Source organism: Camelus bactrianus, chromosome 5 (assembly GCF_048773025.1).
Source record: "Camelus bactrianus isolate YW-2024 breed Bactrian camel chromosome 5, ASM4877302v1, whole genome shotgun sequence".
Classification (NCBI taxonomy): domain Eukaryota; kingdom Metazoa; phylum Chordata; class Mammalia; order Artiodactyla; family Camelidae; genus Camelus; species Camelus bactrianus.
In genome coordinates this window covers 97,620,609-97,636,168 of record NC_133543.1, presented here as the reverse complement: position 1 = coordinate 97,636,168, position 15,560 = coordinate 97,620,609, and positions in this window count along the sequence as shown.

The following is a 15,560-nucleotide window of genomic DNA, read 5'->3' as shown; positions in this document are numbered from 1 at the left end:
CTACTCACTGACACTCATGTTTATTGAGCCCTGATTTTGTTACAAAGGCTATGGGCCCAGCCTTGGGGGTTGGATCACAAATAGGTGAAGCACCCATGAAATTCTTATTCTTCTTTGCCAGTAATTGGTCCTGGGGTGGGGATGTGACTCAATTCTAGCCAATCCAATACAGGAGAAGGTTCCCTGGGGAGACTTCTGGGAAAGATTTTCTTCCCTGAATATGAGAGGTGAATAGTCCTTTTTGGCCTGTCATCTTCCTTCTTGTGTGGGACACTGTTGTATGGACTTAATATCTGGAGCTGTGGCAGCCATAGTGTCATCATGAGGGCAAGGACAAGACAATCAGTATCTTGGGAAAACTCAGTGAACCCATGTACTGTTAGAGCATCTAAGACATCTCACCAAGTCTAGGCACAATATCATCAATACTGTAGACCAGTATGATATCCTGCTGAATTGTGAGGTGGCCAAGGTCCATCCAGCACAGAGTCCAGAAGCGAAATGAAGGAAACATGCTGCCATCCACTCCCTCCCCACCCTTTTTCTGCACTGGCCAGATGGGAGGGTTATACGGGGCTGTGAGAGGAATCACCCCCTTATATATGCACACCCCTTCACCTCGTTCACAGTGACACTAACACCTGTACTCCCTGCTGGGATGTGGTTTTCCTTTAGATTTGCTATTTGTTAAAAAGAAAAAAAAAGGTAGGGGACTCCAAGGGCTTCCCTTTTGTGCTTTCTATCATAATAGTCTACTTTTTGGGTCACAGAGCCAAAATATGGATTCTGCCTGAAGTTTAGGGTACCTGTTCAACTACACCCAGATGCTGGAGAAGTAATGGGTTCAGGATTCCACGAGTCTTACTACAAGCAGGACTCCAGTCAGAGCTCCATTTATCACCCAATCCGGTGATGTTCTGGTCCCCCAGTGATTAGTGTTAGTTCAGACCTAATGTTGTAAATTCCCTGAAAAGGACTGATTCATCCCTTTCCCCATGGCACAATTGTCAAGTGTATGGTCAGATCCCTTGAAGGAAAAGCAGAATTAAGACAGATAAACATATACGTTTGATATTATCATATGGTATTTAAACATTTTTTAATTTTTAAATTTTTAAACAGCAGTTTTTTTGTTTTGTTTCAGGCAACACAGTTTTTTTTTTTCTGTTTCTGTTTTTGTTTTTTTAAAATATGGTCTTTTCCTAAGGGGACCCAGTTTCCATTTAATTCAAGGGGCTGTGAACTGACACATCAGAGAAGCCACTCTACCACTCTGGGATCTGAAATCAGAGAGACTATTTTGATAGCAGTATCTCCCCAGTAACAGTCTGCTTGGGATGCTGGCCCTGGCATCACTGATCCTGGCCCCTCAGAATTATGTTGTTGGACTCTTGGCTCTGTTGTAGCCACTGTGAGTACACTGTGAAAAGTCTCTAGTTGACCACACGGCCTTTGCTTCACTCCTCTGCAATTCAGAGTCCTTGGCAGGAGTATCTAACTGGCTTAGTTTAGGTAACATGACCATGTACTAATTATAAAGAAGCTGGGAAAGAGAATATTTGATTCCCCTTTGGCTTCCATAGAGAGTAGATAAGAAGCTTGCTTTTCATCTGCCCTAGAGGCTGGGCAGCCAAATTTTTGGTGATTTTTATCTTTACTTTTTGCTTATCTATGTGGTTGGACATTCTTTCTTCCTTTCTTTCTTCCCTCCTTTCTTCCTTCCCTCCTTTCTTCCTTCCCTCCTTTCTTTCTTTCTTTCTTTCTTTCTTTCTTTCTTTCTTTCTTTCTTTCTTTCTTTCTTTCTTTCTTTTATTGAGGTACAGTTAACATATAACATAACATGACATATAATATAACGAGTGTACAACATAGTGATTTTATATTTGTATATACTGTGAAATGATCACCACAATAAGTCTAGTAAGCATCTAGCCCCATACATAGTTATAAAATTTTTTCTAGAATGAGCATTTATTACATGTGAAATTTTTTTAAAGGAGTCTGTCATTTTATATATTTTTTAATCAACCAATTGCAAAGTTACAATTATTATACATGTTAGGAGGAGGGAAGGCATTAAAAATGGTTCTTGGACCTGAAAAGATCAGGAATACTAGCCTAAGAATTTGGGACCTCAGTCATTTATGTGTGAGGGTGAAACCCAAGTGGCCTGCCTGGGTCCTGCTGGGATCCTCTGTAGGGGACGTCTGGTGCCCTCTATTCAAGCTCTTTGATTTTCAGAAGAGGTTGTTAACCTGCTCCCAGCTCAGCTGCCTGTTCAAACACTGGAGTCTACACTTAACCAGCAGTAGATCAAAGCCACAACCTCAAACTTAGCAAACATTTGCTTGAATTGAAAAACATTTATGAAGATTTGTCTTAACAGTAATACACATTCATTCACGCATGAGAGCTCTAATTCTCATTAGCATTTATTTTGGGGTTGAATACTACATCTTAGATGATCGCATGCTTTCTCTTCCTATTAGGATTGTTTTATTTGAACCTACATGGAGTCATGCCATTGACTTAAAGAAGGAAGACTAGAATCACCAAGTCCATGGCATTCACTATTTTATTTACTATAAGGATATTTTTAGGGCCTTATTCAGTATGAAAACACATGGAAGCAATTCCTTTCTGGTCTTGGAATTAAACATCTGATTGGTTTTTAATCTAATGGACATTGTGAGTAAAACAGCTGGTCTTGTTTCTTTCTTTGCATGGGCTGCTAGGAAACTCAGAGTGAAATTGTGGCTCATAGCTAACAAGTGTAGAGGACTTTCATGGCAAGCATTTTGTGTATTAATCTTATCCCTGGCTTCATATGATTTCTCCTAACCTAATTTTCTCTTCTTCCTTTAGGAGGACTTTAGTCCTCTCTGATTTCTTTAAAAAATATTTTATTAATATATTTTGTAAGCAAACTTAAATGTTTTAACTTTTTCAGTCAGGGTAGAATAAAGACACACATTAAATATTTAAAATGTTTTCACTTGGACTTATACTGAACTCTGTGCCATTCTCTAATCTAGGAAGCTCAGGGGTTTTATTGAGTTTAAAGTTCTAATTTCAGTCTTTGAGAATAATCATTTTGTCACTACTCCTGTGATTCCTGTGGTAGAAAGAATTTTCATCCACTTGTATTCTTTCAAAACACCTTTTCTTCCATCTGATGTTTATTTTACACCCAGCACAAAAGTTATGAACTTAACCTTTATTCTCTGGATAGTGGAATGGGATTCAGAAACTCACATCTTCATGCAGCTTTGTAATCCTGTAGAAGAATTCTAAGAATTTTGAGTTTTTAAGCTTTTTTTCCTCTTTGAACCTGGATCTGGTACAGATCAACATTAAAAAGTCACTAGTTCGTCTGAGAGGCAAACTTAAGAACAACCTGCAGTCCCTGAGGCTCATTAGAGCCTCCACTGGCCTCTCACTCCTAGTCACCAACACGTACAACAGGGACATAAAAAACCAGTGTCTGTTTACAGAAAAAAGGCATGTGTTCATTATGGAGTAATTCTGAAGGCAGTGATCAATCTTCTTATCAGCATATTTCTTGTAGAGGAAAAAAAAAACCCAGAAAGTAAAGACCATAAAAAAGAAAAAATATCACTCATTGTCCTATTATTAACAGCTAGGGGGTTAACTATCAAGATTTTTTAATAAAGTATTTATTATATTCAACAAATATTTACTGAGGGCCTGCTGTATGTAAATCACTGTGTGATGTCCTAGAATAAATATAGCAGTGTTTAAAACTAGACACAGCCTCTATTCTATGCCTCCTACCCTAGATCTGCTCTACCAGAGCCCGTTTATACAAATGCCATCACCCGGTATACAGTGTTCTGACACCTGCTTTTCTTCCTGGACCGTATATTCTGGATATCTTGTCATGTCAACATCTATACACTGACATTGTCGTTTCAAAAGGCTGAATAATTTTATGTAGATAACTAACCAGTTTATTTTAATCAGTCCCCTAAAGTTGGGACCTTTTAGACAATTATCAAAAGCACCTCTGTTGCAACCTGACACATACAGACCTGTGTGCTGGTCTTATGATTTCAAAATGTTCTTCAACCTCAGATGCACCAGTGTGGAAAACTGGCCCCAGGTCGCCCATAATCTTTCTGGGTTTTCTAGCTCAATGACTTCTGTCTGTACCTTGGTAATCATCTTGTGCATGAAGCCTGACTCATTCACATTCAGGTCTAGCTGACCAAGAATGCTCAGGAGATGATGGAAGAGAGCGTCTGGCTTCTTCCTTCTAATGGCCTTAGTTTCTGCAGTGACGGCATCCTCTCTTGTTGATCTTGGAGTTAATGGTTACACTGCTTCGTCACTTCTGGTGGTGGAAGGAACCAGCTCCCTTTCTATTTATGCCTCCTTTGAGACCTGACACCCTTTTCCTGCATAATCCTGGTGCTCATTAAGTGTGTCTTTGATAGATGAATGAACAGATTCCAGGACTGGAGACATGGTGTGGATGAGGGACAGAGAGTCCACAGGTAGAAGGTGACATGCAAGCGGTGTTAAGCAGGCTTGAGTTCAGTAACATGGATAAGTTCAAGACAAATATTTCAGTTTCTTAAAACAAAAAACAAAAAACACTAGAAGCAATACCAAGGAGCTTAACTAAAAAGTTAATAGAGGAAATAAATGGCAAACTAAATGATATTTAGTTCACTCAAAATATTGCAGAGAAGGGTGAACAGAGGGAAAAGAGTTTATGGGATAAACAGAAAACTAAACTAGGATGGTAGATTTAAATCTAACCATCTTAATAGTTATTTATATCAATGAACTAAATACTTTAATGTGACAACAGAAATTGTCAGATTGTATTAAAAATCATATAGAACACTTGCCAAGATAGACCATAAGATGGGCCCTGAAACGAGTCTTAATAAATTTCAAAGGATTGAAAACACACAGGGTACGTTATCTGAGGTATTCAATTAGTCATCAATAAAATGTCTAGAAATCCCTCAAATATACGGGAATTGAGCAACACACTTTCTAAATAACCCGTGGGACAAATGAAAGCATCACAAAGTGAAATTAAGAAATATTTTAAATTGAGTAAGAGTGAAAATAAAACACCAAAGTTTGTGGAATGCAATTAAATCAGTATGAAGATTCCTTTTGTTATAGCTGTGGATGAGGGATGAGTATGCGCCCCCTTTCCCCTCAGCTTTTTGAATAAGAGGGTATCTATTGCATTCTCCTATCTCTGCCTCACCAGTATTTGTCAGGTAGGTGTCAGGGAGCTAACTGGTCTTTGTAGTCCACAGGCCTCTGCATCTATGAAACCAGAGCTGAGAAGCCACACTTGAGGACCACAGCTGAAGAGATCACCCAGCCTGGGTCTGATTCTGCTGGTAAGACCCTGGACTTCAAGGCTGAGTCTGATGCTGGAATGGAAAGACATTTTGGAAGTTTTGTTTTGTTTTGTTTTGAGAGGTGACTGTCAAGTGGTTATGAATCATTAGGAGTTTAGAGGAGTTACATTGGTGGCCCCCAGTGAACCGTGCCTTCTGGCATTCACATCCTTGGGTAGTTCCATATTGACTCAAGGCTAATGTGACATTAGCAAGGATGACGTAAGCAGAGACTTGAAAAGTGCCTGCACAATAGGGTTTGTCCTCCTGAAACACTCCTGGGACTTCAGCTGCCATGTGTAAAGAAGCCCGTATCAGATGACTGAAAGGTGAGGGTGGTGTGGAGAGAGACGTGGGAGATGAGAGACTATCTTGGGTGCTTTCACCGAGCTCCCAGCTGGATGCAGCCGCCTGAGTGATCTCAGCTATACTGTGAATCTCCCAGGTGAGCCCCGGTAATCCACAGAATCATGAGAAATAACAAATCATTGTTTTAAGCCATTAATTTGTGGGGTGGTTTGTTATGTGGCAATAGATACCTGGAACACACAGGAAACTTTGGAACCAGAAGAGTTGTTCAGAGCTGTCTCATAGAAACAGGAGTCCAGGTCTTTTTACTCCCTGGAGGAGAGCAGAATTGGCCATCCCACAATGTGCTACTTGGTATGTGGATTATTTTAAGCTGAAGGCAATCAAAGCCCAGTAGACTCAGAAAAAGCCTTTTACCTCTCCCTTAACTACCTAAAAGAATTTAGACAGAAGGCCTCTACCAGAAAGAGAGCTATTACCAGAGATGACTTAAAAACAACAGCAACAACAAAAGCCCTGAAAGACATCTGCCCGGCAGAGCAAACATCTGATTATAGCATCTCCTCTTCTCACCTTCCTGGGAGTGGCCCTCCTCCGCTTTGGAGCCCCAGGCCTCTACCCCTTTCCTTAGCTCAGGATAGTATATAAGCCTCAATTGCCTGACTGCCTTTGAGTTTTGTATTTTTATAGAGCTCCCTTATATATGAAATTAAATTTGTTTTTCTCCTGTTACTCTGTATTACATCAGTTAGTTATTAGACCAGCCAAAGAACCTAGAAGGGAAGAAGGGAAACACTTTCTTCCCCTACCCTACAGACCTGTCATTACAACCATGCTGCCTCTTGGAAGATGGTATTGTCTTGGGTGAGGCAGCATTTTTTTAGCCAAGGGCAAGTCCCAGAGATGGGCACAGTTGTGAGCGGTTATAGCCAACACTTCTGGCATCTAGGGGAATGAGTGCCTTGATCCGGGGAGCATAGTCCAGCATGCCCTACAGTCATGTTTCTATAGACTTCCACTACTAGCCCACTGGGGGATATAGGAAAGGGGCTACAAATAACTTATCTGATGCCAAGACCATCTCCTGGCAGGATGTGCCTGGCTTAAAGGAAGGCATAAAGAATTAGTCTCTAGACACATGGTAGGTGGACCAATGAAGGTAACTGACCAGGATTTCTGGTGCTAGGGAAGTACTGCATGGCCATGACTGGCCATGGTGCAGTGAGATCAAGCATTACTTTTTCCACCCTGACTCATTTCCGTTTCCATTACTCAGGCTGCGGAGGTAAGGACAGTGAAGATGTCAGGCAGCTTGTTCTTAGGGCCCCAAACATGGAGAGAGAGGTGTAGGGCAAGACTGAAGAGGGTATCAGGGGCCTGGAAATCAGAGGAGAGGCATTGAGAAGGAATTCTGTGTGAAAAAGTACGTATGTTTAAGGATGTTCGCTGTAGTACTGTTTATAAAAGTGAAAGATTGGGAAAACGTATATATCCATCAGTAGGTGAGCGATGTGTTAAAAAAGGAACAAAACGTATTGAGAATGCATGTGAGTTGATTGCTTCCTTAGCATTTCATGCTTCCTTACTATAATAACGTAATTTTGATTCACATAATCTGCCATCCCTCTTGCAGTCTACTCATTTCAGGGAAGCTAACCCAACCCAACTCATGGGTGGGCTCTGTGTGGTCTAAGCCAATCAGCACACTCCAGCCCCTCTGCCCCACCCCATCCACATCACTTGGGGTCATGTGACCCAAGGTGGTCCAATTAGAGTGAATTGTGTAAGACTCTTCCTTGGAATGCTGGGAGAGGAACAGACTTGTGGACACTTTCTCTGGAGGTGGACAAAGACCGTATTACAGCAGCAAGGGAGGCAATATTTTCCCTGTACTGTCTTAAGGTTTTTCAGCTGGGCCTGAGATTTAAACTGATGTAAGGCAGATAAATGGGAGAAAAGCATACACTTTTATATGACATGAGAGCCCTCACAAGGGAATGAACACCCCAAGAAATGACAAAACCTACATGCTTTTACATTAGGTTTAACAAAGAGAGGCAATTGTAGAAAAGTTACTAAACTATCTGGGGAGGCTAAGGGAAGATAAGAATTATTTTAATGAGGTCTGTTTGTATAGAATTCTCTCAGTCTCAACTTTTGCTCCTTGAGGTAAGAATATTGCTTGCTTTCTGGTACAGGGAGGGCTACTTTGACATGGGAGATTTTATCTCCTGTTTTCAGGAAGAACAGGGAGACTAGAATGCCTTTCTTGCACTATCTGTGTTTTAAGTACTTTTTGCTCAAAATATCTTTATGCCAAAGAGGCATATTTTGGGATAGCATATTTTGCCTCCCTTCATGGCCCTGGGTGCATAACGGAGCAGGATTCTGTGGGAACTTCCAGGGACAGATCCCTCCTCCCGTGTCCTCTGCCTGCCTCTTGTTTGCAGAAAGGCTGTAGTCTCCCAGGCCTCCCCTGAGTCACAAAAGCCTGGCTCATGAATTAATGATTGAAAGGATGTGAATATGTAGTGACAAAACTAGCAGTTGAGCTAGTGTCAAGGAAAAGCTGGGCTGGTCTAACAAGATAACTCACAAGTCTAGGAATGTGAAGGAGAGGCTGGGCTGGGCTAACAAGATAACTCACAAATCTAAGTATTGGAATACTGATCTGAGATCTGCTGGACTAATTGGTAAATCTAAGTTAATTAGAGTTGGTTTGCTGTTCATATTTTTTTTGCTAGCCAGCTGGATTTTCAAAGAGATATATCTGCCTTTGGAATGTTGGTTTGCTGCCTCCCTGCCTCCACTTTTGTGATAATGATGCTGCTAAAGCTGTTCCATGCCTATTGGCCGAATACCCCAAGCTTCTACTTTACCCTATGCACACATCTTGGAGGTGCTCAGAGCTTCGGAGCAGAAGCCCCTCTGAGCCCGCCGGCGTAATACATTTGATTACTCCAACCCTCCGAGTGGTGCTTGTTTCTTGGCTGGCCTGTCGTTTCCGTAACACTAGGAGAACTGGTAAGAATTTAAACTGTAAATCAGCTATATGGTAGTCACAGAATCTTTAGTTCCTCCCTGAAGTATCTAGATAACAGTATGTGATGCACATTTCCTGAGTTGTTTTACAGATGCTAAAGCCCCCACCAAATGGAAGATGTTAAGTATTATTTGATGACCAAGATCACGTAGCCCTCCAGACCTACTGGAGCCTGAGGATTGATAATATTAACCCTTGTGACACTGCCCCATAACCTCACGATCAACCAATCAGAGAATTTTGCACAAGCTGATCAAGCAGCTTGTGACTCTTCCTCCCTCACCTTGCCTTTAAGGGAAGCATTTGCTTCCCTGAAACCCATCAGGGAGTTTTGGTTCTTTGAACATTAGCTATCCTGGACTCCTTGTCTGGCACCTTGTAATAAATGCTGCACTTTTCCTTCACTACAGCCTGGTGTCAGTAAATTGGCTTTACTGCATGGGGGCGAGAAGACCCAAGTTCAGTTCAGTAACAGGTGCTGTTGGCAGCCATCTTACAACCACAAGGAGAGTCAGTTTTAGCCCCAAGCTGACTTCACGGAAGGCAGAGTGAAGAGAAAGAAATGGGATTTTTGGATTAAGCCTCACCCCAGAGCCAGCCTGACCTGTAGACTTTCTACAGGTCATGAGCCACAGTTTTCCTTATTGTCTAAGCCAGATAGAGCTAGATCTCCCCTCCCTGTAAGAGAGCCTGACTGGTAGCACAGGCACGATCCACTGAGCAGTGCTGGGAGCTGGCGCTACTGCGGGCTGCAGAGGCTCATTCAATCAATTATGAAACAGTCATATGATGATACATCACGCAGCTGCTAAAAATGAGATTTTGCATGGAACGATTTCAACGAGAAGTGAAAAGAGCAGGTATCAAATATATGGCATGAAATCCTATATAATCAAAGGGGAAAATATCCTTTTTAACCACGTGATCTATTGGTGGAATGGGGGAAGGTAGGGGCAGGAGAGAGGGATCCTGTTTTTCTCAGTTATCTCAGCTTGAATCCTATCTGATGCCTGAGGGAAGAGAGGGCACCCCGTCCTCCAGAGAGACCTGTTCAGAGGGTGAACCAGAAGCACGGGAGCTGGGGGTTGGGGGGAGGGGACCTAGTCTTTGAAATGCCAAGGTTGGGGGTGCACAGACAGACTACAAGCCTTAAAATGCCCAGCGCTTATGACACAAGAGTTATCACAGGGGGATCTATTCCTTTGGAGAGGGTCTGAGACCAGAACCTCCTGGCTCTAGGGGAGGAAGGAGCAGGGCCCCTGGAGAGGGGAGAGCTGGCTCATTTAGAGCCTTGTCTAGCTTCCTGGAATTTGAGCTTCTGGTGGGCAACAACTGTCTTGTTTTGAGTCCCCAGTCACCCAGGACTACTGTGGGCAGTTCTGAATGAAGGAGACCAGGCCATGGTGAGGGTGGGGCTCAGACAGCAGAAGTGGGGTTTAACACCTGCATACCCCCAGTGAGCTGAAGCCCCAGATACTGGGTGCCTGCCTTTTGTCATCAAGCCTGACTTTGCAGCTGAAAATTTTGCTTTCTGGCCGTTTCAGTAGTTTCTCCTTTAAATGCAAATATTATTTTTAAGGAGCCTCCAGCCCAGGGAAGTCTAGATCTGCTTAACTGCTCTCAGTGGGAACATGCAACTTTAAAGTCCTTGAAAAGGAGAATCCAATACTGAGGAATTTGCATATTCGGAAAGCTTTCAATAGAAGTCTGAGCCTTGGAGCCTGTGAATAAAGCCTGTGTTTGCTGTTCCACATGAACAGTACAGAAGGGATAAGAGAAAGGAGGTGCACTGCATCCAGCCGGTGGGGGAAGTGCATTTGCCAAGAGCTGTGAGGGTTCTGGGATGTGTGTGTTGAGTCACTTCTCCTCTGCAAGTTTCCAGGGAGCTGGTTTGCATGAGGTAAATACGCAACCTTATTCCCGATGCCAAGGGCCACTTGCTATGTAACCTTGTCTTACCTCAAGGATATGGCCTTTGTGGGGAGGGGCAGGGCAGCCCAGTGGGCAACGTTGGGGAGGGGCGGATTCTGGCTGTTTGATGTTTATATGGGATTCAGCCCCATGCTCAGATGGGCTCCTTTTCCATCCCTTCTCACTTCACTAGGGACCTGTGGTGACCATGGCAGTCAGGAGACCTTACCAGTGTGGTTTACTAGTGCTTCCTTCAGCCCCATCCCTTGTCTGCCTTCAGGCTCTGGAGAGGCTGAAAGAGAAAGCCTTGAGAAGGAAGGAAGCAAGCTCAAAAGTTCTACCCACCAACATCGGCCCAAGGTTTCAGGCCTCAGTACCCAGTAGCCCTTTGTGGGTACTTGGCTAGACCCACAGGAAGTGCCCCAGAGGTCACAGTGAGAAGGATGCACGTGTTTGACCAACACCCTCCCCCACACACGCTGAGTCCTCCCTCTGTGGCCTGTGGTCTGCCTGCTGGATGTATCCTCTTAGAAGAATGAACACCAGCAAAGGACCAGAGACCCTATGAAGTCACTGCTCCAATTCGTGCTGCAGGTCCTGAGTGTGCACTTGGGATCAAATTGCTGACGGGTCCAGATGTGTAACCTCAGATGCCCCTGGAAGCCAGTGACATGATAGGATGTCATTCCAGGCGAGTTTATTCTAAGACCAGCCTATACACTAGACCAAGACATTACCCTTGACTTTATTTCTACTATTAACGAACCAAACAAGGTAATAAAATGGACAACAAACTAGTAGAACAAAATGCCTCCCCATGTGGCCTCCTTCCCCCAGAAAAATGGTATGCAACACCCCACTCTTTCTTTCTTCCTCTCTCCCTGTCTTTTCTTCCTTCTCTCTCTCTCTCCTATCCTTCTCTTCCTTTCTTTCAATCCAAACACAGTGTTATTGACCTCTTTCTATATACCAGGCACTGTTCTAGGAGCTGGTGATACTTTAGGCAACAAGAAAATAAAAAAAGATTCCTGGCCCATTAGAGCTTAAAGGCTGGAGGAGGGAGACAAGTAATAAGTAATCACCATGAGCAATAAATAAATTTGACAGCATACTAGGTATGGTAATATAGGGTACTGAGGGCCATGGAGGACGGAGGTGAGTAGGGTTGTGCAGTTTTAAACAGGGCAGTCAAGATGGACCCCACTGAGAAAAAATGACATTTGAGCAAAGCATTGAAGGCATGTGTAGGGGAGGAAAAAGATCTTTTTCTTCTATCCTTCTAAATTCTTGGCTGGGGCACCTGTAACAAAAGACAGATTAATAACAGAAAAACATACAAGCTTATTTAATATAAGTTTTATGTGACACGGGAGCCTGCATAAGGAAAGGAAGACCTGAGGAAGCTGTTAAACTTGAGCCTTTTTATGCTCGGTTTGAGGATAATTAAAATGTGATAGTCATCTGTGTCTTGGAGTTGAGGATGCTTCTTTCCTCTGGGTCTGTGGAAGGCACCTCTCACGGGACGGTCTTATCATTTGTTTCAGGGGAAGGTTACTGAGTCCTTCCTGAGTTTGTTTCTCAGATTCCTCCAGCTTAAGGTTGCTATGGGCTATCAGGGAAAGAGTGTGCCAGGCACGGGGAATGGCCAGCACAGAGGCCTAGTGTGAGAGGGTGCCTGGCACTGGCGAGAAACAGCAGGAAGTTCTCCATAGCTGTAGCAGAGTAGGCGGGGCACAATGGGAGGTGCAGTTAGAGAGGGAGGGGGGCTTTGTACGGACCAGGCTTTTGCTCCGAGTGAGACGGAGACCACCGGAGGATTTTGAAATCACTCTCATGGAAAATGTCAAGAATACACTGACAACCTCTCCTTAACCGTGGGCTCTGTCCTTGGCTTGCTTAGTCTGGTTTTAGCAGAAATCCTGCTGGATCAGTTTAGCCAGAACCTTCTACCCTTGGTATCTGAGCACCTACGGACACTTCCCCACTGAGAGCTTATCAGCATGGGGTGCCTTCAACAAGAATCCTATCAAGTCGGTTGAGCTAGAGTTCCCCCTTGCTCTCATGTTCCTCTTAGTAATTTTCCATTCACTGACTCCACCTTGCTCCTTGGCTATAAATCCCCACTTGTCTTTGTTTCAGAATGGAGCTCCATTCTCTACTGAGGTCTTGCCTTTCCCATTGAAATAGTTCCTGATTAAAATTTGCCTTCATTGCTTTGACTTTCGTCCGGCTGTGATCTTTCTACACAAAGTAGAGAGACAAGTATGATGAACCCAGCACATACCAATCACACTTATTCCCCAAAGATCAATGGCCCGCTTGTTTCATCTGTATCCCCATTTCCCACCTGCCTGACATCACATCATTTCATCCATAAGTATTCTTGTATGTATCCTTGAATGATAAGAACTTCTTTTAAGTCTACATAAAATCAGTTTCACACCTAAAAATTTACAATAATTCCTTAATAGAGTCAAATATCTAGTCTTTCTGTTAGTAGAGGTTTCTTTGCAGAGGAGTGACATACTCTGATTTACTTTTTTTTTTAATGGAGGTACTGGGGACTGAATCCAGGACCTTTGCGTGCTAAGCCATGCTCTACCACTGAGCTATAACACCACCCACCCTACTTTACTTTTTAAGTGGTCAGATTGTGCAGTGCACCCGCATATCTCATACTCTAGTCCGAGAAGATTGGATGGTATAACCACTTTGGAAACCAGCATGGCAGTTTCTTATCAAGTTAATCATATACCTACCTCAGGACCCAGCAATTCCATTTCTAGGTATTTACCAAAGAGAAATGAAAACCTTCATCTACAAAAAGAATTATACAAACATGTTCTTAGCAACTTTATTTTAAAACCCCCAATTTGGAAACCATCTGATTGTCCATTAACAGGTGAGTTGATAAACACATGTGGCATGCTCACACAATGAAATGCTACTCAGAAAGAAAAAGGAATAAACTGTTGCTATATACAGAAATATCAATTAGGTTCAAAATATTACATGGAGCAAAAGAAGCCAGAGACGAGAGTGCACAGGCTGATTCCACTTTATATGGGTTTCTAGAGCAGACAAAACTATGTGTCTCTCTGTCCATAGTGACAGAAATTAAACCAGTGGTTGTTTTGTGGTCACGGATACTGATTAGTGGAGAGGGGCTGGTTGATGGGGAGACTGGTGGTGAGCTTGGAAGTCTCAGGGGGTGTGCGGGAGGTTTGAAGACAGAGAGAAGAATCTTGGGGAATGTGAGGTGATTTGATCCCCCGCAGCAATGAGGCCAACCTAGAGTTCGAGATGGTGAATTTAGAGTGAGTCTGGCGTGCTTGGCTGCGCTTCCCCGAGTTGGCTGCACAAATGCACTTGCGCAGGAGGCAGAGAACTGGGTTTCACCAGGGCGTGGTTTTGCCAAGTGAGTAAGATGAAGGGAAACAAGGACGTTTCAGGCACCAAATCAATTCCTAACTCCATCAGACCAAAAAGACTTTCCTTTTGCTTGTTCCCACACATAAAGTCCCCAAATATGTATGAAACATTAATCACCAAAGGTGCAATATACACCCCAAATATCCTCCATCCCACTTCTCCTAGTCAGCTCTGTCCAGCTTCAGGGACTCACTCAGGGGCCTACTGGGAGCCATGGGCTGTTTGAGCAACTATAGTCGCGGGAATCTTCCACGCACACTATGTCCTTGAAGACAGCTCATCAGCACAGTAAAAGCACCTCCTATCACACCTGCAGATAGAGCGCCGTAAGCTAAAACTAAACTGCATGCTGTGCAGCAGACAGCAATCCAAATGCCAATGTCCCGAGTATAATCAGATTCTCCAGAACATGGTACAAGCAGTTCACTTGACCGCTGGAGGTGGGCTGGCAAAAGAGGGGTAGAAAAAGTGGAGGGGGGAGGAAAAAGGTTTAAAGGAGAATCCAGTCCCAGGGGTTCAGTGCCTTCATGGGGTCAGCCAGCCCAGACCCTTCATCCTGAGTCCAGCAGAAGACAAGTGGGCTTTTCCACTCGTCTAGTTTATACTCAGCTGGGATCACTCACCCCGGACTTGAACAGCACTCTTTAGCTCTTAACCTCCTGGAGGAGGCTGAGCTTGAATTCTTTTCTTCAGCCCTGCAGCTGGGACCAAATGGCCCTCTTCCTTGGAAAGCTTCCTCCTTGGCAGCCAATGATGCTACACTTCTGGCAGTAAGGTGCCTCAAGGCTTCTTGGTCCCAGTCCTTTTGCCAGCTCACGGCTCTGTTCCTCCCAGCTTTGGCCAGGAATACATCTTGGGATGCGGACGAGGGCGCTTTGCTGGTTCAAATCCCTGCTGTCCCTGCTCCGAGTCTCTGAAACTGGCTGTGTGAGGTGTAATAACGTAAATTATCCGCATATTATTAATGTATATGCTGTCTCTGCATATGCGGAGGAGGAGTTGCCTGGGGATACAGGGTCTTCCTGATCTTCCCAGTGAAGATGGAAATTGCAACAGCAGTGTGAAGAGCTGTGCTTCCTCCAGTGGGTCACCAGTGGGTCACCAGTGTCTGCAGGTCTGGTTTACTGCCCTGCCTGACAAGGAACTGAGCCTGGGACCTTAGGGAGGAGACAGAAGAGGCTGTACTTAGGTGTTCCGTGTGAGTTTTATGACTGGATTTGTCAGTTCAGTTCCCTGATCATGTTTACTAACTCTAACTGTAACCCACCAGGCTTCATGACCAGGGGGAGAGTGGTTGCCCTCTGGAGGTGAGGTGGAATGGATGGAGACCACTATATCTGCAAAACTCAGAATCTTCCAGCTGGTCCTAGGCTCCTGGCACCAATGAGCTGACTGGACCAGATGGGCACTTGCAGGAGGATGGGGCCTTTTGAACTTGGCTCTGCCCTTTGCTTCTTGCACTCCCATCTTGTGTA